This window comes from Apus apus, chromosome 7 (assembly GCF_020740795.1).
Source record: "Apus apus isolate bApuApu2 chromosome 7, bApuApu2.pri.cur, whole genome shotgun sequence".
Taxonomy (NCBI): Eukaryota; Metazoa; Chordata; class Aves; order Apodiformes; family Apodidae; genus Apus; species Apus apus.
The window spans coordinates 23893504-23919887 of record NC_067288.1 but is presented as its reverse complement, the minus strand read 5'-3'; the positions used below and the strand labels follow the sequence as shown (position 1 = coordinate 23919887).

General features: G+C 40.0%; 1 protein-coding gene across 2 annotated transcripts in view; it reads left to right on the top strand.

Annotated features, from left to right (window-relative positions):
- The window catches only part of LOC127386921 (BEN domain-containing protein 5), a 911971-nt gene that overhangs the window by 719747 nt on the left and 165840 nt on the right, over positions 1-26384 (top strand). The gene's annotated exons all lie outside the window — the stretch shown is intronic.

Genomic DNA, 26384 nt, shown 5'->3' with positions numbered 1-26384 from the left:
TGGCAAATTTGTTTGCTTCAGGAGGTAGAGAGCAACTCTCCAAGAGAACAGAGCATCTGATCTGGGAACCTTCTCCTAGGTATGGGAGTTGAAGTCAGCTTAGAGTTAGACCTTAGCTGGGTTTTAAAAATGCATTCATTATGCTGTTCGTCAGCCTCTATGTAAATGTCAGTCAATCACAGTTCATTTCAACTACCCAGATCATCCATTAAAGTCACAGATTTCAGCCCATTATTGTACTGTAATAGGTAGGGATTCATGGAATGGAGTAATCATTCCACTCTGTGCTAATTTTGCTTCATTTTCCTGTTTGAATTACTGCTTTACCACTTCCTCTATTGAGAACATATTCAGATAATCTTTTGTTTTCCTTAAAATTGTTTGCTCTTAATGCATTTATTTACAACATAAATGATAATGAAAAGCAGTTCATTAGCTGATGATTTGTTTGTGGGGGCAATTACATCTACCACATATTTCTCTGGAGAAGCCCCTGAGAAATGTAATATACTGTACCCGGTTTTGCTTACAGTGCAAGGCTAAATAACACAGTACACTCTATAGCCAGGCTGCCCTGAGCTTTGATCTAGTTAGGTTTTGCATTGCTAATCAGAGTAAGACTGGGTTACTGTGTGGATGAGGAGACCACTGAGGAAGAAGCTAGAAGTTGCAGAAAATGGTGCTGCTGACTCTGTTCTTTGTTTTGATTTGTGCTTCTTAGTCCTCCTGTGCTTTCCTACTTAGTAAACTGAAATAGCAGGCAATTGCATGGGTGATTTCATGTACTTATATACAAGTTTTATAAGAGGAACTTCCAAGGACACATTATTTCCCTCCAGCTACACTGATACTCCTTAAACTCTTGGCAAATCCAAAACCAGAGACCAATACTGCAGTAGTGGCACCTGACAGCTCTAGGAATTTATCAGAATGGTTGTCACCTTACAGGAATAAAGCCCTAAACTGACTCTAGAATCTGATACTATGTTGCTTTACTCTGTTCCAGGTGTCCTACACACAAGCAACTCCAGTAGCAATTAAATACCTTTCCCTTTCCCTCATAAATTCACTTGCCCTGTAGGTTTTTCTCCTGCACTATGATTTATACTTTCGAGAGATGTGGAGCTTTGCAGACATGCATATGGCTCATAACTTGAAAAGCCTTTGGGACCTCAGGCATTATGAAAGGGCATGTGAATTCATTTGGAATTGTTGAACCTAATGACATGCTATTGTTTTACCCTTTAGTGATATCCTGAATTTTCAAGCCTCCTGAACTAGAGAGGCTTTTAATGGTGTATTTGGAACAGCATTTGATTTTCTTGCAATTCTTCGCTTTATTTACAAAAGGCCTAATGTAACTAATAACTTAAAAATGAGAGTAATAAGCAAAACGTTACCTATTATCTTGAGAAGAAAATTGAAAAGCCTAGTAATGTGCCAGCATTGTAGTTAACTAGTGCTGAGTGAATAATTTACAGCACACACTTTATTTCCTGCTCATACAAAATCCACAAGCACATGACAAATTTATTTGAATTTACTGGATGAATTTTAAAAAAATCTCAAAGGATCATTTACTAGTAGTTGAAAATTTAACTCTGAGGCTTCTCTGTGATTGGCTAGATAAGTCTGTTTCATCTCCTTTGGTCTTTGTTGAGATTAGCACATAAATTGGACTTTCAGAAGTCTTCCATGTAGTGTGATGTAACACAGATCTATTGGCTGGGGACTACTGCTTTGCTTTTGCAAACAAGGTCTGTGGTGCCATATGCAGCAAGAGCACTTTTAGGCATTTGAACTTCTATTTTGTGTTATCTCCCTCTTTCTCAAAGCAACAGCTTTGGTTCATTGAAGGTTCACATTCAGAGCTATGCAAGCTAAGATAATGAAACGGGTAATTAAACCTCATGCTGGAGTTTGTAAATTGATCTCCTGCCAGCGTGAGAGATTTTTTTTCTTTTACCCCACCAGTACACAGCTTTGAACAACTGGCAAAGTATCCTGTTGGATGCACTTCACTGTCTTCTGGAATCCCAGGCACAGGGGGCACTATTAAAAGCCTGAGTTGTCATAGAAGAGATGGAATATACTAGTTCTTCTGTGAGCAAAACCAAACTAACCACTCCTTTTGCTCAAGTTTATGTTAACATGGCTGATGGGGTTTTCCTCATTGCCATTTGTGGGGATGCAGGACATTCATGGAAGGTGTGGGACCTGAGCTCTTCTCTGAAAATCCTTGTTCTTTTTTTTTTTTTTTCTTTTTTTTCTGAGTGCCTGTGAACTGAGGTTTAGGAGTTTAAGGCAAAACTTGACCAATAATGCCAAGAATTGTCTATTATCTATAAACTGCTGCTAAGCCTCTAGAGAGCAGACCAAACGGGTTGTGACTCTAAAGGGATTTTCTTGTGGTAAAAATGTTCATAACCAGCAACAAGTGAGTTTAATATCACAGCTATAAAACACAAGTGCTCATGGCACAGACACATCTGTGAGGAAGGTTATTTATATGTTGCATGTACATTTAGGCAGCTCGAAAAGAAATGGTCATGGAAATGAACATCAATGCCCAGTGTACCAGGCTTCATGGAAATAGGGTGCTAGACTTTACTGGTTTATTCAAGTATATTCAGAAGTTTAAGAAACTTGTTGGTGGACCCACACAGTTGAAAAGAGAAGTTGCCTTCTGTAATTTTAAGGGGTGGTTAAGCATCCCCTCTAATTTAGAATTTTTGAAAAGTCTCTGCACAATTTTAAAAAGTACTAAAAATATAAATAGACAAAATAGTAACTTAATTGTAAACTTGGAACATACATTTTTTAATACAAAGCGAACTAGTACAGTTCTATTTCTTAATAGCTATTAGTTACATAAAGCAAGAGAGCTGGTGAAATTGCCTCTTATACTTTATTTCCAGTGAAATTTCTGACTGGTTAGAAATCAGAATATTTTTTTTTTTTTCCACCTGTTTCTTTCTGAAAAGAGCTGGAAAATGAAAAATCCTGGGCAACCCAAACTGCCATAGATCCGAGTTGGCTGGGTGCAGGTGTTGGAGGGATTAGGTGCTGAGAAGTGGAGACTGGGGAGTGGAAATTCACCTGCAAACCAAAGTACTGCATGGCTAATTGGGATTGCAGCACTAGCTATTTGCTGGCATCATACCCTTCTGTAAAGATGGCTGTTACACTGCACCCTTTCTTCATTGAAAAAAACCTCCACAGGCCTTTTCTTGCTCCATGGGTACACCCACCTCTTTATAACATACAGGATGATGTTAAGTACCTGCTGTTTACTGTGGTCAGGGATGTGGGGTCTCTCCCAAAACAGGGAGACAGGCTTCATCCCTTTCTTGAGGTCTTTAAAGCCTGATATTACTGTATTTCTAAATGTAACTGGGTTTGCAATTACAGTGTGTAGAAAATGTTATGCCACATGGGCTTGCTTGTTAAATTGCCCAGAAAGATACCATTGGTTGTCCTAGCTAAAATCATGAGTCTTCAGCATTATTTGCCCTCTGGTTCTCACTGGTAACTTGTCCTCAGCTGTCACCTGAATTGAAAGACCCCTTTTGCTTGGAATGGTGTGTGACTTGATCTTTAGCTTCTTGAAACATGGGGAAAAAATAAAAATATTGGTAGGCTTCTCTGTAACATTAATGTCACCCTCTCTGATGGATTAAACTGTGAAACAGTTTTAGGAAAATAAATTAGTGCTGGGAAGAGAGATTCCTTGACTTTTCTCTCTCTGTTTGCTGTATAACATTATCACCCTCTGAACCTGTTACCATCCCCAGGGATGGTGGGGTTAGACTAAAAAAAAAAAAAAAGGTGTTTGTGATTTAAAAGTTGTGCACCCCCAGGCTTGGCCTGAACTTTCCTTTATCAAGAACTCGTTCTTCAGCTGGCATTCTGCAGCTGAATGCTGAAATGTGTCCCTGCAGGCAAGATGACTGTACCACACCGTCTCAGATTAGTTCCAATTTGTCAGCCTCACTTCCGGAGATGAAACCCTATACTGGCACCAAAAGGGATGTGTTTCTTAGTCTGGTCTGCTCTTCACTGAGGTATCCCAGAAATGCCATGACAAGGCAGTTAAAATATCCTGACTGTTCTCTGAAGGCTCGGTTGCATGACCCAGTAAGGCTTCCTGTTCCTTGCCGTTTCTGTGTTGCTTCAGTTGGTTATCTGTGAGAGTATAAACCTTCAGTAAATTAAAGCCATGAATTAGCTGAAGTGTTCTGAACTGTCATCACTACAATAGCCTTCTAGCTTGATTGTAGGGACTGCAAGAATTTGTGTGAATGGGGAGAACTGGGCACACAGATTGTAATGCCTTCTTGTTTTGCTGTCAGGTACAGTATTTTTGAAGTCAACACCATCTTTAATGCTTGCTTGTGTTTGGGCTTAACAGAATAATTTAACAGGAATGGAGGCCAGTCCTACCCACAGCAGAAAGCTAACTTCACCATAAACAGTTTTGGAGTGCATAATTCTATGAAAGCTTTTTGGGATTATATGTTTTGGACAAATGATATATTTTTACCCCAGAAGTATAGTTTATTAAGGACTGAAATGCTTTGTGGAAGTGACTGGAATTTGACAAACTGTTTAAAGTGAAAAAAAGGGCACTGGGAAGGCTTGAGAAACATTTAGAAATATGTATACCATCATTTTATAAAGGCTAATCTTGTTTTTTTCTTTGGTAATGGCGTTATTTGTTTAAAACCCGGCCCTTTTTTAAGATCCCTTTTGAAGAGCCTGAAATACAAACAGAAAACTAGACTTTGGATCAGATTAAACATTTCAGGTTTTTGTGGACTTCATTTCTGTGACTCTAGAAATAGGTAAATGTTCAACATTCATGTTCAAATGTAATTTATCAGGGGCCTTTTGACAGTAAAAGCATATGTGGACTTTATCCAAATTATGTTATCTCTAAATCAGAGCTATATGTGGCAAGACTGAGGAGTGCTGAGTTTGTTCTTTGATAAAATCACTTTGGGAGATATATCTGTACCTGTCTACATACGTTTGTATATGTGTTCACAGTGACTGGATATGCTGGTACAGTTTTGAGACATGGCTACTTGCATGCATGCTGTTATTTGCATATTATCTCGATTATTTCTCACCTGTTTTTCTGCTAGGGGAGGGTTTTTCTTAGTTTCATGTCATGCATGTGAAATTCATGCATTGCCTTGAATTGGAAAACAGAGTACCCATCTCATATGACAAGACAAACCTCTCGATGGAGTTTGTTTTTCCTAATTAAACGTTTGTCATTGTGTATTCTATATAACAACGTATAAGTAAACAATCATGGACCTTTTGAATAAATTTATTGGTTTTATTTATGTTACTGGGCATAAAAAATCTATAATTACCAGGTACAGCCACAATATAACTGGTATTTAATGACAATTACTTTTTGTTACCATAGAAATGAGTCCAAAGTAGTTACCTATAATTTCTCATTCCCAAACCTCACACATGTTGTATTGCAGTATTACCATAGTAATTGCCTATTAGTCATCATAAAATAAGCAGTTACCCAGAAGATATCAGGATAGTGTGAAATTTCTCATCTCCTTCAAAACTTGCAGCACATGCCGCTTCTCATCTTCCTTTAGTGGGATTTTTGCCTGAATGACAAGAATGTCCATTGTACATCAACCCAAGGGAATAAGAGATGTGATTGAGAGAAGATTGTACTCTAAAAATACACCAAGTCAGGAAAAGTATGTTCCATCCCCTGAAAATATAGAACAATTTCTTATTATTGAAAAACAGGGATTTTTCAATCCCACAAAAATGGAGGTTTGTTACTTGTTGCGAGTTTTCTATTTATTTGTTTTCCAATTCATTTGTGACCAAAGCAGAGGCCATACACCCTAAGGGGCTCGTGAGAACAGCTGTGCTGTGTCAGACCTCCCCAGCACAGTAACCACTAATGCAGCAGTGGACACTGCCACTCTCCTCATAGGAGCAGGAGATGCTCCTAACATGCTTTCCCCCCAGATACTTTCTCAGCTTCCAATGATTTTTTTTTTCCAGATGTTTCATGCACTCATGGGATTTTTGTCTTCTCAGTGATGTGCAGTGGATTTGTCTTCCCAGTTCTTGTCCACTTTACCCTTAGTAAGCACTAGTTCAGCTTGAGGCTGTTCAGCTCTTGCCCCAGTACAGACAGCACCACCCACTTCAGCCTGCTTTGACCTTCATGGACATCATCTCAGTGGCCCTTCTTGCACCTTGTTTGTTGTCTTAAGTTAGACTGCTTGTGATTTGGATTGAAGCGAGTCTCTGCATCAACCTAGATCACATTTAATATCAGCTGGGAGCTGGTGACTCTTAGGGAGGCACATAATGATCTTCATCATAGCTGGACTACAGGAGATGCAGGCTGTAGCTGCCACGTGTGTTACTGACCCCTGGTAGCGTAGTGCCGACTCAGCTCCTCTCTTTGCTTTTCCACTTTCAGAATTGGAAATCCAAGGGGGATTTCTAATGCTTCAGTGTCTTTTGAAAGCCTTTTGGATTGAAAACATAGCTGCAGCCAGGACCAATCACACTGAGAACTGGGGAAAAAACAGAGACCTGCCACAGTGAGGGAATGTTCATTTCTGTGTTTTGCCTTCTCCCATGTGGCTGGGGTTGAGGGTGAGGCATGGCAGAAGCTTTCTCCTCCCCCAGCTCTTGCTGGCATTGAAGGTAGGCCAGGAATTTTTCTGTGCTGTCATGGGGGACCCTGAGCAGCAGAGGTTTTCTCTGGTCCTTACATCCGTCTGGCTTGTAGCATTGCTGTTCCTTTTCTGTGGGGAGGTTTTCTTTCTGTTGTGGCTTTTATTTCCCAGAGAGTGTTGTGATAGTAAGGCAGTTACAGTGGTCGTTATTTCGCTCACCATTACTTAAAAAAAAAATAATCTTCTGTGTAAAAAAGTTGTCATCCTTTATCTTAAAACAAATACTAGGTTTGCAAAATGGTTCCTATCTGCTGCTATTGAAAATGCTCTTTATATTGATGTGGTAACTGCTCATTTAAACCACATTACAGCTCCTGAGTATTTTTCAGTTGCTATTGATGTGACAAATTCTCTTGCACAGAGGACTGCACCAATCAATAGAGTCAGTATATGTACTTTAACAACAAAGCCACATGCCTTGGGGTTCCAGTTGAAGCTGAACCTTTTAGTAGCATTAAATAAAGCTATATTTATTTTGCTTTTGGTGCAAGAAAAAAAAAATAATCCAAACCGAACTTAATTCAATATAACCTATTGGTAGGGTTTGAAGGCAGCATTATGGGACCATTTTCACATGTGATGAATATGTAACTTGTGTCAGAACTGCTATTTTGTTGTTGTAAGTGAACCCTTCTCTTTTAGTTAGATTGATCTGGAACTACTGAGTAGCCTTTTATTTTTAGAAGAGCGGGGAGAGAAGTCATAATGAGAAATACTGAAATCATAGCTTTTTTATATCTGCCATTATTCCACTGAGAATGTGACATGATGTCTTTAAAGAGACAGGACTATTTATTTTCCATTTAAATAGCACCATTTGTGATTATTACCTTTGAGCTGCTATGAAGAGAATAAGCACCCAACTCCCAAATCCCATCCAAGTGAATCAAAGTTTTGTACTTCAGAGCCATTAACGTCTGTGAGTTGCTGTAGAAGCCTATTATTGACTTTCACCAACTTTAGTTTTTGCATGTTTTTGTCTTCTAGAATGTACTTGTAATGAACAGAGGTCTTAATGTCAGTTTGGTTGAAATGTTTGTTTCCTTTTCTCCCCTCCTGTATAGCTGATTTTAGGTCTGAATAATCCCATCTGGATTTCTTAGCTTTACTTTCAGTTAAGTAACTAAACATATTGGGCTTTCTTCTCTTTTTTTCTTTCCTCTTTTTTAAGTCTGGCATGTATCTCTGGTGAATTGAGTTCTTGTTCATAGGAGCAGACAAAGGACCAAAGTCTCCAGTGTCTGTTTTATTTGTTTGGTTTTGTGTTTTTTTGTGTTTTGTTTTTTTTGTTGTGGTGTGTTTTGTTTGTTTGGGGTTTTTTTGGTTTTTTACTTCTTCAAATGATTTAGTAAACTTCAGCCAAATTGCTATAGATCTTTGTTTTGGTTTACCCATCTGCACTTTAGGAATAATTAGTTCTCATATATCTAAAATTAGCTGTGGAGCTACGTTTGTTAGTGTGCGTAAAACAAACAAAGGTTGCATTCCTTGGCTTTGCTGCACTATGGTAGGACCAAGCTGTATTCTTTAGAAAAATGGTATCTTTGAATATAACCATGCGACCAAAACTGTGCTTTATTGTTACTTTTGCAAGTAAGAGAAGGGAGAAACATGCTGAGTTGGTCTCTGTTTAATGTTGTAAGGAGCTGAGCTCTACTTCCCAAACAGCAGTTGCTAGGCCCCAATCCATGGTGTTTAAGAGCTGATACAAAAGACCAGAGGGTTGCTCTGAAAAAGCTATTTGCCACACACAGGAAGTTATGGCTATGACACAACCCAAGAAATATGCTGTGCATTCACAAGTGCCATCTGCTGGTACAGTTTATTGAGCTTTTTTCCAGGGACAGGTGCAAGATTGTCACCATAACGGGCTTTTTTTGTTGGTGGTCTTCAGGCAGCTGCCTACTTACACAGCACATATTGTTAGCTTCTAACATGCATTGCACTTAGCTGCAGCCACACCAAAACCATCCTCCCACCCACCAGTTGCCATCAGGATGCTGTGCCAAAGTGCCTTGAACAATGGGAGGTGTCAGCACAGTATCAATGGGCAAGAGAGGTGTCTGTGGGGCACTTATCCTGAGAGGAGATGATCTGTGGTATGCAAAGTGCTTGTGTGGCCATCAACAATAGGAACAATCCAGATTCCAGTTCCTGAGGCTTTGTGTCCTCCCTTGCCCCAAATGAATTTAGTGATACTGTTGCTTTGTGGAAGGTCTAGTTCAGGGAAGTGCTTGGATGTGTCTTGAAATAAGGGCTGTGACTCAGGCATGTGTGTATATTCTCACTGGGTTTCTTCCCCTCCTGTCCTTGTCCTTTGTCTAGTTTTCCCTCCTTCCCAACACAATTATTGGCTCAAATGAAAGGTGTGGTTCCTTGCAGAAGTCAAGAGAAGCCAAAGCTTAGCAGGAACTGTGCTGCCTTTGTCTGCATTGTATTTGCCTTTTCAGCTTTTCATTGGGAGCAAAGCCCAGAAACTGAAGTGTTGACCAGGTGTGGAGTTCAGCTCCTACTCTGCCCTACTTTCCTGTCCTGGGAGGCAAGAGCTGCACCCAGCCCTGCAGGCACCCATGCAATTGAGGCTATAAATGGGGATTCAATCTGTCCTTGTGCTATCAGTTATTGAATGGGGCTGTTCTCTAACTAGGCTCCTCTGGTCTTCCCCATCTTCAGGAGTTGCTTTGGATGAGACTTTTCTGTCCTGACATGGAGTTGCTGTACTACTTGGCAATACTTTCCTGACCTTCTGAAGAAGAGGAGGCTCCAAGGAGACCTTGTTGTGGCTATTCAGTACTTAAAAAGACCTTACAAGAAAGGTGGAGACAGACTGTTTAATGGGGCCTGTAGCTATAGGACAAGAAATAATGGTTTAAAACTAAAAGAATATACATTTAGAGTAGACATAAGGAAGTGGGGGGTTTTGTTTGGGTAATTTTGTTGTTTTTTTTTGTGGTGTTGTGTTTTTTGTTTGTTTGTTGTTTATTATTATTATTATTATTTGTTTAAACGAAGCTGGTGAAACACTGAAACAGGTTGCCCAGAAGTTGTAGAAGCCACATGCTTAGAAACATTCAAGGTGAGATTAGTCAGAACTCTGAGCAACCTGATCTAGTGGCAGATGTTCCTGCCCATTGTAGAGTAGTTGGACTAGGTGAACTTTAAAGGTCCCTTCTAATTCAAACTCTTCTATAACTCTTGAGAAGAACCTAAAATCTTCTGTCTGATGGTCCAGAGGGCAGGTCCAAGGGTACTTCTGTATTTTAGTTTTATAGGTTACACTTCAGAGCTGGTTTGTGCCAGCAGCATTTGTCTTTGCAACAATCAAGTGAAAAATGAAAACTGGAAGTCAAGAAGAGAAATATTGTCCTTAAGTGTAGAAATGACCAATTAGAGGGCAAATTCGGCTTAATGGCAGTGAGGAAAGGGTTTTGTCTGCTATTGGTGAGCACAGAAATGCTCAGCGTATGGTGTTTATCCCAGTTTTGGAACGTTCCACCCCAAGCAGCATCTCAGAATCTTTTCCAATGTGACTAACTTCTCTTTCCCCACTCTCACCCCTCCCTCCCCTCTCCCCCCCCCCATTTCAGCAACATCTACTCACCTAAACCTACAGATTCACCAGCTGTCAGACAGAGCAGTTGAGGGATTAATTCTTTTTGAAGAGTTATCTGGACAGAGATCCTGGGACTTGCTGAGGTTGCACCCATTTACACATGATCACCAGGAACTAGTGATCACTTCTGTGGTCTCTGCAAGAGTTCTTTTCCTTGTACTCAAGTTTTATAATGTTATTCAAGTGAAGGGTTCAGTTCTTGCCTTTAGTTCAGAGGGTAAGGGGGAGGATGTCACCTAACAATAGAAAAATCTTGCCTTGCTGCTCCAACTGTCACAATGTGGGTAGGGAGGGGAAAATCCCATCCGAGTTATTAGGAAAACAATAGCAGCCTAAGGAAATGTTTGTTTAGGTTGCTTTTTTTGTTGTTTTCTTTTCCTGTGTGACAGCTGTTGTTCTGTTTTTTGGTTTTGATTTTTTAATTGCAGCACTTAGAATGATGGCAGCTTGCTGTATTATTTATTATATTAGTCCTAGGGGCAGTGTCATGTAACATGAAAACAATCCTGAGACAAATCTAAATAATAAACATCCATTATCTAAACCAATATTGTATTAATAAACCAACATTAAATAGTCTAAGAATGTACATCACTTCTGGGGAGTGTAAAGGGGAGTGTAAAGGGAGACACCTGCCCAAAGTTCTCCCTCACATGTCTTGGTCACATGTTGGCTCCCAGACACTGTAATCTCTTTGTGACTTAGAAGAGCCTTGTTTTCACACTTTGATGTAAAGTGTCTCTAAGTGGTTCAGAGCTGTGATGTTTCCTCTTCTCTCTTTGGAGAAGATACCTGTTTTCTTGGATTGATTCTTGTAGGTGAAGTGTCCCAGAAGAAACATGTCTAAGTTTGAGTTTAAGGAGGTTGCAAGGTGTTGAGCTCCTGAAAAATAGTCCTGGTACTCATTTGAAAATTTAGGTTGTGGCTATACATGAAACTTTTTATTTAGCTACTAGTACACAAGCCTTTTCTGCTGAAGCAGAGAGAGACTGGAGACTGCTGTTTCACAGCTACTTTCAGCTAAGCAAAGTGTGTGCTGGCACCCAAAGGGGCAGTTCAGTTGTGTTTTCCCTTCTGGTTGTGAATCCCTTTTTGCCAGGACGGGTACTTGTGTGACAGTGCTGTGAGCCAGAAAAGAACCGATCCTGCAGAAAACCAGCCTGACAAAACAGTTCTCGCATGGTTCCCTGTGCAGACAGAAAAATGGGGACCAACGCAGGAGGAAAGAGTGAGCAGAGGGATCCCTTTTTGGTGGCAGCTTGGGTGTAGATGGGCTTAAAGCAATTTTGAAGGCAGAGCTCAAGATCCAGGTGGCTGTTGTGCAGTTATTTCAGGGATCTTGGAAAAGCAATGCAGAGGTAACCAGTGATTTCCTGGGTGATTGTTGGTGCATTCAAATATAACCATGCCTATATGACCTATTTCTTAGGATTATTAAGAGCAGCAAATCATGATTGATACTACTTGGTAACAAGTTGGGTGACTTGGCATGTCATCTGGTGTCAGAGCCTGGACATAGCTATTTCCATGAGACTGCTACACCCCATTATGCACACGTGGTGAAAAACTGTCCACAAAATCTTTTCTGTCTCCACTCCCTATAAATACAGAAACCATCAGAGCTGTGCTGATGCAGCAGAGGGAGCAATTAATCTCATAGCAGAGGACTTCTCTGCTGCCCCTGGCACTAGGCAGAGGGGAGATGTCAGGGTAGTTTGGGAAGAGGTAGATGTGACAGCTGACTGGCAGCTGATGACTTTACCTGGTTAGTGCCCAAGAGCTGGAGGAAGAGCTCTCTGCCAACATGGAGGAGTTGGGATCAGAAGAGAGTTGTGACATTTCTGGACACACAGTGTTGAGCCACAACAACATTTGCTGAGCCACCAAAATATTAGCTGTCTTTGGCAGTGAGTGGGACAGGTATTGTGCCTCTTCTTCACCTCCTAGCCTGGAAAGGATGTATATTAATAGAAGTACGTGCGACTTAACGTGCAGCTACTCAGTGTTAACCCAGGTCCCCAGGGAAGAGAAGCGCTCATTTCAGGTTGCACAGATCATAAACCTGCTGCCTTGTGTGGTGCCTGTGCCTGGAATACTAATGCTCCCTTTCTCCTTTCTTCACTGACACGGCCATTGAGCTGATGAATTGTATAGATTATACACCGATAATGGATGGGGAAGGGGAATTTCATCTGTCTCTTTAACCAAAATATGAACAGTAAATCCTGCCTGTTTGCAGAGAACAGCTGGAGTTCTAATAACACTGGCATGCTGTTGTGGCGGTGGGGGGTGGCTTTAGCTTCCCCCCTCCCTTTCGTCACTGCTATTCAGACATCCAAATGCTTGCTAAAGGACTGGAGCTTTCCAACACCCTAAGGCTAATGCAGCAGTTATCCTGGGAGTCTGCCAGCTCTGTTGGATCTCAGAAAAGCCTGAAGCCCTTTATGGGGTAGAAAAGGAGGCAGGGCCCTTGCATTTGATTTTCCATGTAACAGCTGTGGGGAGAGAATGGGTTGTTCTTGTAAACAAGACCGATCTCTGTTCATAGATTTGGGCTGAGCTGTGATCTGATCTTGTGCAAAGCAGCGAGTGAGAAAGGGCTTGTGGTGTAAGGTTGCCTTTATCTTTGGGAATCTCAAGAACTGAAAGGAGAATGTCACAGAAATGTGTAAAGCTTCCCTGCCTGGTCACATTTTATTTTACTAATAATAAATTTTGTATACTCATTTGAATTGAAAGAGATGAGCAAAGGAACCTGAGTGTTCAGATGATTGGTAGTACATTGACTTTGCAGTGTTGATCAGAAGCCACAATCCTGTTCTGCTGGGTGCTGTGCAGGGACATCATAAATGACCTTCACTTTCCCAAAGTACTTTCAGAGCTAAAAGACTGTGGCACAGCAGGTGGACAAGGCAATCAAGCAAGCCGATTTTTTTTTTTTTCCCCCTTTTTTATGGCTTCTGCCCCTCCCCTCAGAGGTGGCAGGAGACACAATAGCTAGCTGTAGTAGCACTACTCTAAATGTGGTGAACTCAGGGAAGGAGCTTGAAGTGACAAAATGTATTTGCAAAGGAAGGTTGACCCAAATGGTGTATTTCTTCAGAATGAATTACTTTGAGATGATTTTCTGTTCTCCTGTTCTTTACTCCTTGGGCAAAACTGTAGAGCTATACCCAGCTCCCAGTTTAAGTATAATTTAAATTCTAGCACTAGATTTTTGTTATTGTGTTACCGCTGAACAGTATTATGGTTTTGCACATTGTTTTATATCTGGATTAAATTGACATTTTGTGCATCTGGAGGTAGGTTTCAGTAGGTTTTGGAAATCCACAGATGTTCAAGGCCCAGTGAATCTATTGGCAATACTTTGTACTGAGGAAGCTACACAGTAAGATTATCCGATGCAACCACTCTCAGCAAGCTTTGTCCCTCAGTAGTTGTCCTTGGATAGACCTTCTGTCTGCTCTTCCAAGACTGAAAAGAATCAATTGACAAACTGCCAGTCTATCACCTTTACTTCCTACTATGCCTTTTCTAGTCTTCTGTACCTTTTCAGCTGCTAAAATCTTCTTTGTTTTTAATTCTTCCAGAAGTGTTTACTTTTACTCCTGCTGTTGACATGCAAGGAGGGACTGATGCTGGTGTAGGTTTGTTCTTGACATCTCCATCTTGCTGATGCTTTGCTAACTAGTGTGAAAGAAAGACAGGTCGCATCCAGGAGATCTGCTGTTGCTGAGATGGGTGAGAGGCAAGTGCAATCCTAGCAGACTTCTTACTCCTTACATTGGTCACCTTTTCAATTACAGAGCTGATCTGCTAAAGCCTTGTCAGTCTCATTCTAGTTTCTGTTAATGAAATGCATTTAACTGTCAGCTCTTGTTAACACCAACATCACAACCGAGGATTCATAAATTCCCATGGAAGTCAAATGACTACTACCTTAGAAGAACTCAGACAAGTCCTTTTTCATCTTGAAGCTGGGGGAGGAGAAAACCACAGGTTTCTTGATCCAGCCAACCAGGATATTTTGAACAATTAATCTATCTCAGACTTTTGTTTCTGATTGCTGTCTGGAAAGGTGTAGATGAATATTCTGATTTTAAGATCCCTGGGGTTTTGAGTCCATGTCCTCACGCAGTTGTGCTCTTTGTATCTTGGATCCATCTTAAATTATTACTTGTTACCTGGAATTTGTTACTTTGTTGCTGGTATGAGCAAAGAAAATATTCAGGCTACATTCTTTGTAAATGGATTTCTGGCATAGACTGCATAAGTTTTATTAAGTCCTGAAAACAACTATTTTCCTAGATCTAAGGATATAAATTGTACTGAACTCTTAGCTGTTAAATGGTCTTGATCAGTGCTGAAGATGAAAGCTGGTCTTTAGTTCAGTCAAGATCAGAAGATTTTGTCTTTTGTCATCTTAAATAAAGGGATCATCTAAGTTTCTTCCTGTATGTTTTCATACTACCATTTAATTACCTGAAGAAGTTATCCTGCAAATTAAAATAGATTCCAACAATAAACTGATAAAATACAGTAAAAATACCAAATGGTTGTTTGCATGATTGGAACTACTTCAATATAACTGGTAGATATCAAAAGCTTTGTTTTATACTGTTCCATGTTTCTCAATTGGTACTTCAAGAAAAGCACAAAGGAGATAGAGTCTGAACATCAGTTCTCTGCCCTTGACATGCTCCTGTGCCTTTCTCACTCCATCTAGTTGGAGCAGGATGGCACACAGGTACTCAGCTGGAAAGTCCTCTTTTATTGGTGAGGAGGTCTGCACTGGACTTGGAGGCCTGCACTCAGGTTTTCATAAGCAGCTGGTGGTTCTCAGGGGCTGAAGTTTTAATTGCTGACACTGAACTATGTCAAAGGCTTCTGGAGTCCAGATGAAGAGCATTGATCAGTCTTTAAAGACGCAGGCCCTGCTGTAGTTAGTTTCAAATCAGACACCCAAACAGTAAATTTTGAATTTTTTTTTGCTTGGGAATTTTAACTGTAGGTCCCTGATGGTCCCCTAAAATGGTTCTGCAGTTATTTGTGCAACAAATAGAATAGAGAGAGAAGTGGATTTTCAGATATATGTAGCTTTCTCTTTTGATTCCTGTTTCATTGCTTGTTTTCATTCAGATCCACATGTCTTGGTGACCTGTTTGGCATTTCTCATCTCCCACAAGCCAGACATCCAGTTCTGACCCACAAGTGGTGATAACAGCTTGGCTGCCTAACACAGCTACTGCCACTGGATTTTGTTCCTTTGCATGAATGAGTCCAAAAGGACAAGTGGGCCTAAACCAGCTGCAAGTAAAGTTTCCTGAGGGTTTGCCTGCAGACATAAATGCATCAGTGTTGGGACCAGAGCAGCTGCCTCTGTCCTGCTAGTTAACAATTTGTTTTGGGGCAGGATGAGGCATCTCAGGACACACAGCTGCAGGACAGTTATCCTTTGCTGTACTGTCTCTGTCCCCCCTCTCTTTTTTTTTTTTTTTTTTCTTCTTCTTCTTTTATTTCTCTTGACTGTTAAACTACTCCCAAGAACAGGCTGTGGAAGCCTCAGCTTCTGTGTCTATTTGTTTAAAAAAAACACCAAACAAAAAAAAAAGCCACACAAAAAAAACCCCAAAAGCAGCAAAGGACTTTCTGGTAAAAGGCACATTTCTAGAAGTAGCTTTGTAGTTCTTTTGCACATAAGTAGATATAGTTTTACATGTGTTTTTGGAAGCAGTTGATACCGTTGCAAGTAAGATCCTGGTTGTCTCTGCAAGAATTCATTAGATCTGTAAGTAACAAGAACATAACAGCTGTGTGTTTCAAGGCTCCACTAGAGACTGCTTCCATTCATCCTAAAAGATCAGCATGCTCTGAGTGGTTTTCAGAACTCTCTTCGTCCCAAATTAAAAAATAAAATAAATCTTTCAGAGGAAGGTATTTTTAAATTGGGCATTTGCCTGTACGACACACTTCTGTAACTACAGTACGTAGGAATCTATCTTCTAATCTTCTGAAAAAGCTGGAGAACATGTCTTTAGTAAACAGACCTGAATAGGAGGGGGGAAGTGCTGTCATCTGCTTTTCTGTCTCTTTAAAATATTGAATCCTCTGCCCAGAGATTAGGAGCAAAGGTCTGGTTTAGTGCTGTAATACCCAATCAAATTATGACCCTAGGTGTAGTCCTGAGAGAGGACTTAGCACAAATTCTCATACTGATTTTGGCACCTAAATTACCTTTCAACCAATGACACTTGCTTTAATTTGAGTACCTGGACTTGCAACTACTTTGAGACATATGCAGTCTGTGCCCGATTCCTATTGATTCCAGCAACATGTCATGGGACAGAACCTACTAACAAGAAATGAATAATTATCTACCTTATAACTAGCAGACAAGGACCTGATGTTTGCCACCCACAGGACATACCAAACATGAGCTCTAGTAGAAAATGACAGAAGATTACCTTTAGTGAGAATTTCTGTGGTAATCCTTGACTTGAGAGGAGACAGAGTTCAGGAGACTTTTGGGAATGACTGTGGGGAGCAGAATCATAACATTTGATACTCTGTTTTATGCCTGGGCATAAACAGAGCCAGAGTGCAAGAGCTGTGAGCCTGGCTGATGATTTGCTAGGGAGGAGAGAGGTTTTCTGACCTTGCTTGCTGGTCTATTTTGGTCTGATTACTGGCTGATTTCTTATACCAGGCTGATGTGCCATTGCAACTATCTTTACCAGTATTTCATGTGGAAATACTGAGTGGAGTAACTTCTAGATACTTTTTATTAGCCTGGGCTTGTGTGACATCTTCCTGAGATTTCAGGGTAGCTTATATGCATGTGAGCTACTCTGAGATACTGGAAGAGCTCAGTTGGGTTGCTGGGCTGATCCTGTGCACTCACCTTGCTAACATGCCTTCTTGCACTGGCTCTGCTTTGGCAGGTTTAAAGTGGGAGTCTGGAAAAGAGAGGAAATATCTATGAGGTCTGGAAAACAGATCTTGTAGTGCAAGATAGAGGAGATGATTCTATGTAATATAGGAAGCAGATACCACCATTAACTTACTCAGAGAGGCAGGGCAGGTGCTGAAAAGTTGAGCAGAGTGAGAAAAGTATTTAGAGAGTGAAACCTTCGAATAGGAAAATGAATGTTTCAAATGAGGAAATATACTACAAAGGCAACTAGCAGGTTATCTCATGAGGCCTGCCAATGAAAACCGAACATTTTCCTCCCCTATGGGCGTGTCTGTAGAAGTTTGCTGTAATCAAATGTTTGGTTGTGTTAAAAAGTCAGCCTAGATGAATTAATGGTCTCCCCTGGCTTTTTAGAATATGTGAATATTCTGAGGTTCATCACAAATTTCAGGGCTACTTGAAGACTAGTTTTCTGGTCCATTTTTGCATAGCTTTCTGAAAATCTCTAATCTGTGAAAGATCAACAGTATTTTGCAGTGCTTCACACCCTGCTGCCCAGGGCTTCTATACAAAAACACATTAAGTAGAAATAGAAAACTTATTGAGAATGATACAAAATTGCAGATGCAGTAATTATATTTGCTCATGTCAGAGCACTGTTACAACAAGAAGTAATCAGGAAATAACATTTACGTTACCCTTTTTCAGGGGTCAATAAAGGATAATGTGACCATATTAAAAATAATCTTTTTTTTAGTGTTCCATATTGCCTTCATTAACATTTTTTTATTTCATATATTATAAACTTTTTTAATTGAAATGGGGAGAAGTATATGAAGGACACATTTTTTATAAACAACTAAGAAAAGTTTCTTCCTAAGTATTACGGGTTCCACCACGATATCAAGAATGCTGGTGCTACTCTGTATTGCAGCACCTTGGATTAGAGTTTTCATTAAAATCTTTTGTTGAAGTTCTTTTTACTCAGAGGTTTTCTTTGGAAGTTTCATTTCATCCATTTAAGTTTTCTGTATCTTTGAAGTTCAGCCAAGGTCAGAGAGACAGTGACTGCTTCTTCCTGGCAAATGACACATAGTAGCACAGAAGTCAAACAGGGTAACAAAGCTCCTTTGTTTGTTTGTTGGGATTTTTGTTTTACTGTAAAAGAGGCAGGAAGGACTTGAGATCAGCTTCAGCTTTGGGCAACTCTTTTCATTCTTGAGGTTCATTGATTTGAGTGCTGTGGGAGGAGCTAGCCACTTGGGTGCTTTTTGATGGTCTTGTGCTGTGCTCAGGAATTCGGTTGCCAGAACTTTGCAGTTATTAATGTGCTTTTTAAATTTATTCACTGTGCAGCAGAGTTTTGTGTGTTTGCATTTTTAAGAGGGTTGAAAGTATTATTGTATACAAATTCCTTGGATAGAGAGCAGCATCCAATGGAGAACTGATACAAGAGAACACAACTCAGTGAGCCAAACCTCTCCTTGTCTCTTCCAAAGGGTAGACTCCCCAGAGTTAACCTAATTAAGGAGGGCACTTAGGCCATGAGGTTAACAGCTGTTTGGGAGGCAACAGAGATCTCCTTTAGAAGCTGAGGTTAGACTTTGGAAATAGCTCCTTGTGGGAGTACAGGAAAATTGCTGTGCACGTGTTAATGTATGTGCATGGAATTCAGAATGAAGGGTTTAGATGCAGCAGCACCAACAAGGATGGAAATAGGTCAGTCAGTTGTTTAAGTGCTCTCTATGTGTTCCTTCTCTGTGACAGCTCTGAGTAGCAGTTGGAAGACAGCCTGGGATTTCATTCAGAAACGTGAACCAGAAGAAGAAGAAAAAGAGAAAGGAGGGGGTAATTTGGCTTATTTTGATGTCCTCATGTCTCATTTTCTATTATCTTTCTCATCCATTCTCACTGGGATGCAGTGAGATGCCTACAAATGAGCCATGGGAGAATTTCAAAGGTTTGGATGCTCCATTTGGAAAACCTGGTGAAAAACACTGTGCACCTCTTTAGGCTGTGAAACTTCACTTGAAATTGCTTGAGGAAACAGTTTCCCTTGGGCTTTCAATATTTTGAAAAGCCTGAAGGACTTTGTGTACCTGATTAGAGCATTACTGTCTTCATGCTGTCAGACCTTGCCCTGTAGATTCTGGACTTTGCTTAGTAGGTATAACACCACCTACACTTAAAATACCTGTTTGAATAATACAAGTTGGATTAATTTTGTTTAGGTCTTGGCCATCTAAAAATTAGTCACCTACTCTAGACTGGTCGCTTGGAGCTTTCTGTGATCAGTGGGGCATTCCCAGAAGGTGATTTGTGTCATCTACAGTAAATGGACTAAACTGCCATATGGACAGATTTCTCTGACCCTGTTAACTTGCAAGAGTTGATGGGGCTTGGGTTAGAGTGAGATTTATCCTGCCTTTCTTAGGCTGCTTAACATGAGTCAGAAGTTCTGCTCTCCAGCTGCCATAAATATACTGATACACATACATACCCTTATCAACAGAGTTGTTCTAATTTCCATTGACTGTGGATCCAGCCCACTGGATTTTTATTTATTTATTTATTTATTCTTTTACAAAAGTACAATAGTAATGTTGTTATCGCTGACTAGGTTGTAGTTCTGGCTCAGTAACCATACATGAATGTTCAGTCTGATTCCTTATTAACATTGAAGTGTTTTCTAAAAACATGAGAATTGCTACAGAAGACTAAGGCAACAGTCTATTTAGTTAAGTATCTTGTTTGTGATGAGCTAGTGCCATATCCGGGCATCCATCTACTGGTCTCAGTAATGTCTTAAGTATCATGTGGGTTTTTTTTTTTCCTTTCTCTATGGCTTCCTCTTTCTTGTTTGTCTGTCTTTTAATTTTGAAGTATTTCCAAACATAGCTTTACCCGTTTGTCACCTTTTTGTCTGGGAATCCTGTATGTTTTGGGATGAAAACTACAACATTTGTGGCCTGAATTTGGATGATGCTCTAAAAGTAGACCCAGACCAAATTTTGATTGCTCCCATTCTCCATGTGTCATAAACAGTGACACAGTAACCTCTGGCCATTTTGAATGTCTCTGTCTTCTGGCTAGACACTCTGTTTTTTGTGACCAGCTGTGTGCTCAGCGCCACCTCCCTTCCACCTTTATCCCTTTTCCTCTCACCCTGCTTTTCATCACTCCCTTATCTTTTAGTCTCATCAGTCCTTAGTTTTTTATCCTAATAACTGATCTACTGCTTTTATACGCCGTCACCCCCACCTAACATGTTTGTTGCTGTTTGTCATAGTGCTTTTGCATCATCCCTCTTCCCTCCACCTTTGCCCACCATTGGTCTAGTCTTATTTAATGCATACATTCCATTGTGTCTAGGGCTGGCTACTGCTCTGTGCAGTTCTTCCTTCAATCCCTTAAGTTTAAATGTTTCTCCTCTTTTCAAAATTTCTTGTCATCTGCTCAAATATTAGAAGAAGCAGCATGGCACAGTGGAGAAAGGAGCAAAGAGGGCTAAGGAGATTTGATGATGTCAGACTGTCTCAGAATGTCCCTTTTCTTGCAACAGATGATTAATAAAAGCCAAATACTCCCTTTTTGCAGAAGAATTTTGGGATTTTGCAATTTATTCTTTTTTGTTGTTGTTTGGGTAAACTGTGAGCCTGGTTAACAATCCCAGTTTGCTGAGCAGCAACAGCCACAGAGAAGGCTGCAGAGCATGCTTCGTGCCAATGAGAATACTACTGTTGGCAAACTCAAGTCTTGACTTTCTAATTCAAGAGGTGAGGAATGGTCAAAAGTGTTGTGAGCACAAATTTGGAGAGATTTTGTTGTTTGAGAGTTGTCCCAATTATTGTACTGATTGTCTCTGGTAAGCCACCTCCCAGTGTTCAGTGATGTCCTTGTGTGTTGTTCATTGCTGGGAAGCAGTTTCAAATACTTCTGAAGGAGAAAAAAATTGGTAATTGGCCTTTTTCTGCTTTATATCTATCTCTGAACCTCCATCTGATAGTCATCTTGTCAAAACTGTCAAGAGAAGTAAAAAGCAAACAGCTTTTTTAGCCCAAATAACATATTTTAAGTTTTTCAGTTAAGCTTGAATATTGCTTTCTCGGGAGTGGGGAGGTATCTGTAGTACTTCGGTCATGCAGAGCTCTCTGGGTTTGTTAATTTTCCCCCAATACACACCAGTTAAGCTGTTCTGCTACACTGGAGAGAGAATATCAACACCGATTCGTTTTTAGCTTGGCTAAAGTTGCCTGTCCCTGTCTAGGGCTAGTTGCTTTTTTTGTATCTGAAGATAATTTTGCTAACCTGGTATCTTTAACATCCTGTCTCCACTTGGTGAATGTCGTTTGCTGTTTATTCTTGCCTTGATAATTACCCAGAAGAAAACAGACACATTTGGAATGGGGATTCTTATCAGATAAATATGATGATTTTTGTGATATCTTAAATCCTTATACCAGTATATGTAGGAGGATATTAAATTATTGTGAGGGTATGTGGGTTTAGCCCATGTTACTTAAGGCTGAAGATTTGACTGGACTTCCTGTGGGAATGACTTAGTTCAGAATAGTGATGTTTCCTTTCCTGGCTGTAACCCAGAAGCATGGAAGGATGCATGCAGTTAAAATTAACCAAATATTTTGCTGCTTCTTCCAGGAAGGGAAGTGATTTATTTACTTTTTACAGAGTCATTATTTCTATTTATGTCTCTGTCAGACAAGTCTGGAATGATCTTGGATGATTCACTAAATCCCCTTCTGTTTCTCAGTCTTCTTCATTGCAAAGTGAGTCTAATACTGTGCACCTGCCTCACCGAAGCACTGGAGGACATTTCATTAATGTTCATGAAACACTTGAAGAACCTCAGTGAAAAACAAACCATGGCTGTCTGAATTTTAGGGGATTTGATTTAGCTCTTGAAGTACCAAGTCTTTTCTTCTGGAAACTAAGAAAACTGTGTAGAATTATTATTATCTGAATGCAAAAATCTCCCACAACCCCTAATTACAGGCAATGTGGAAATATTCTTAGTTTGACCTGAGATTCACTCTATTAGTGTTGGATACCTAGAAATAAACCAAATAGCCATGTCATGCAGTGAAACAGTCTGTCAGTTTGATAAGATAGTGTATTCTTGTGACCTAAGGGGAACCCAGCACATCAGTAAGCCTGTAACTCAAGTGTGGATCCCAACAAGAGTGGGGAAAACAGGGAGAGCAAGCTGCTGGACATGATTACAATAGCCAGAATGCTGTGGATGCCATGTGTTTGTGCTTTTGACCTGACTGGGATTTAATGCAGAATTAATTCCTCTTAGGATAATTTGGAATTTTCTTGATGCATTTGAATTATTTTCTTCTTTTTTTTTTTTCTTCTTTTTTTCTTTTTCAGCTCTCTCCTACAGACAAATGTTTCCTCAGATTTTTGTTATGTGCAGTTTGTTAGAACATGTTATTTTTGCCTCTGGCACTAGCATATGGATTTTCTATTTGTGTGACAAACAAAATAGCAGTTTATTTAGAAATTTTTGTTCCACCTGTTGCTCAAGATCCCCAGCTTTAAATCTCACTCTTTAGTTGGAACTGTCTTCAGGCATCTACTGTGACACTTGATGATGTTATGAAAAATGTAAAAATTCAGCATGTGAGCTGCATAGTTTCAAGTGGCTTGTCCAGATACCAGATCTTTTCTGTGGATTTTTCTATCACCTTGCATTGTGCTAAACAATAATACTAATCCATTCAATCACTCTGAATATTTTGTTAATCTGTACTTATCCTCTGAAGTTATCTTCAGTATTTAGATAGGAAATGCGAGCTGAGACCAGGGAAATACCAAGTGATTGTGATGTTCTTTTTCTTTTGCAGGAAGCATTTTAATGTCATCTCTCTTAAATGCACCTGCTTTCTGATTTGGTCTCATGTTACTGATAATCAAGGACTATTTCTGTGCACTGCTTTTGTTTAGGAACCGTTGCAAAGCAATCTCATGAATCTTGCTTTCTTTCCTGTGTGGCAGTGGCATTAACATGTTTCTTTCTTTGCTGCGTGGCAATGAAATTGGCATGTTATTTTAGTGTTTAACCTGCTTCCTTTGGATGTTTTCCTCAGAATATTTTGGGGTGTTTTATACTATGGGTTTTATGGGGTTTACTGTGGTGTTGTTTATCTTGGTTGAACCTGTGTCCTCCATTTGAACAAAACATGTTTGTGTAAGAAGTTAGTCAGAAGCCATGCTGAAGCATGGCCTAAGGTTTGAAAGGAAGTTTTGAAAAAATGAGAAAGTTACCTTATTTCAACTGGATTTTTATCTTCCTCCTCACCATTTCTAAACCTGTTGCCCAGACTGATTTCTCAATGTTAAAATCTTTCTGGAATTAAGTAGCTTCTGGATCTTGACAATGCAACATTTTGATGCATGTGTTTGTCACATCCTGATTAGATTGGTATAACTCCTGCTCTCTCAGGTCCCTCTCAAAACTCAATTCATAAACCAGAGTTTCATACAAGATACTACCACTAGGGTGATGAAGCAGAGAAATTCAATCATACCACGGATAGGTTATCCATTTTCCAGAGGCTGATGGGAGAGATTGAATTTTCAAAAGTCTTCTGGGCTGTTTTGTTTTGGTTTCCTCTTTGCTTCTGTTCTTGTCTTTGGGGCTTCAACACATTTTCTTGTAAAGTGGAGAAAATAATTTTCATCTCCTCTTTTCCTGGCCATGAAACTCTTCTTTCCATATGCTTCTATTACAGGTGAGCCACTCAGTTTTGTAAGTCTCAGAGTTGTTTACCTTTATCTTCTCTTTCAAGCATATGCATATGGTCAGGATGATCATTTCACTACTCATAGAATCATAGAACTATTCAGGTTGGGAAAAGACCCTTGGGATCACCAAGTCGAACCATCATCCCTACTCTACAAAGTTCTCCCAAAGTCAAAGTTTGTTTTATTTTATTCTGCCCTGTGAATTTCAGCTAGGGATACCACAATGTTCTGGGTAAGCATTCAGGTCAAGCCAATATAGAGGAAAGGTTTGATTTTGAAGACAGTGAATTGTTTTTTTCTCTACATGTCCTTAGTAATCCCATTTCATGAGCTTTACAAACACGTTGCCTTGAATTTTTGGTCATCAGGCAAAAATGAGAGCCAGCTCCTGAAATACTCCAAAGTGGGAGGACTGAAATCAAAGAACTAAATCAATCCACGGTGGAAGCCACACCACTTGGATAGTAGCCTTAGCTTGAACAAACCAGGCATCAGGACTGTTAATAGGTTTATGTCTTGCCTGCCAAATATTGAAGTACTTCTCAGGGCAGAGCATAGCTGAAGGGACTGATTTTGGAACTATATCAGGAAGATGACATTGTGGGATGAGTTGGGAAAACAAGGAGTGACACTTGGCTCCCTCATATCAGAAGCAGTGGTTTTAGAGGCTTAGGGGTGTAGTTTGAATTAGTGTCAGCAATGCTTTGAAACAGGCTTACCACGGGAGGCACTGCAGGTGCTAAAGCAGTGAGCAACAATCTACACAGTTAGACATTGTTTTTACTACTGTGGGAAACAGCAGGCTAATGGGCAAATGAGCTGGGAAGATGAACCTTCTTAGTTTATCCATTTACAGATCAAATGATTGTCTACAAGAACCTATAAGAGAAACAAGCCATCTCCCTAATCACTTTGTAATAACTACAAGATCGTTGCACTGTGTGTCAACTAAAAGGTGTAGAAATGGGATCCCATCTCAATCAGTATTTTGAGTTTTAGTCCCATGTCAGCTTGGATGTAGGCAGAGGATGAGCTTATGAAAGATAAAGGAGAGGAAAATATAAAATTCAAATAGATGTTGAAGTCTCAGAAGAGAGATTTAGCTCGGTGCGAGTTCTTTAGAAGGTATTGTTGTGGCTTTCTCTAGAAAGTTATTAGACTGTTCTTATTTTTCCAAAATCTGTTCACCCATTCTGAATTTTAACTGAGATTTTAAAAGGTGGTGTTTGTTTCAGAGAAAGCAGCACTTGACAGAGCTGGCTTATTTTTGACAATCTGGGGGGTAGCAGTGTATGAACAGAATTGTTGTTACAGCCCCAGTGAATGAATCAGGCAAGCTTTGCCTTTGCTTCTAACTTCCCTAAGGCTTTAAAGAATTCTTGAAATATTCTCTTCACTCCAGGCTCCCTAGTTCTCAATCTTACTGTGTCTCTAAAGGACACTGCCAATATCCCCCTCCCACCTCTGTATTCTGACAATGAATTGTTTCATGTTTGTTTGTACTAAGCCATGAAACCTTGAAATTGAAATTTGTTTGCTCCTCCACTTCCCACTCATGTATGTTCTCATTCATTGTGCGTTTTTGCTATAGGATTTTATCTCAAGGGTGCTGAGCTGTGTGAGGCTGCAAATATGCAGAAAGAAAAATAAGTCATTCCGTGAGCCTGTGAAGTCTGCTGTCCCACAGCTGGGTTCTCTGCTGTCCATGGAGGCATGAGCAGTGATTGAAACTTTCCCTGTATTTGAGATTTTCTTAGAATTATGGGAAAAATAAATTAATGTAGACCTCAGAGCTAATTTCAGTGTTACATTGGTTACTTAGGGCTTTTTACAGTCAAGTGTTGAAAATGTTTGTGGATGAAAAGTCATAATAGGGGAGGTTTTATTCCCATTGTAGATTCTCTGCTGCCTGATAAAGACTGACTTCATAATATTCATAGGAGCTTCCTCTTCTGCCTAGCTGCTTATATTCATAGAACTTCCAGAAACTGAAAGTCTTTGAAGGTATTGTCAAATTTGATTGCAGTTCACCTGTTGACTCAAAAATTACTGAGATGTACCATAGGCACAAATGGCATGATCCAATCAGCCTTGTTTCAAAAGAAGACAAGTCAAGCAGTCTTTCTCCAGTGCTGTAGGATGACCAGTAGGTTGAGGGAGGTCATCCTCCCCCTCTATTCTGTCCTAGTGAAGCCACATCTGAAATACTGTGTCCAATTCTGGGCTCCCCAGTTCAAGAGAGACAGGGAACTACTAGAAAGAGTCCAGTGGCGCACAAAAAAAGATAACTGGGGGATTGGAGCATCTCTCTTATGAGGAAATGTTGAGGGAGCTGGGACTGTTT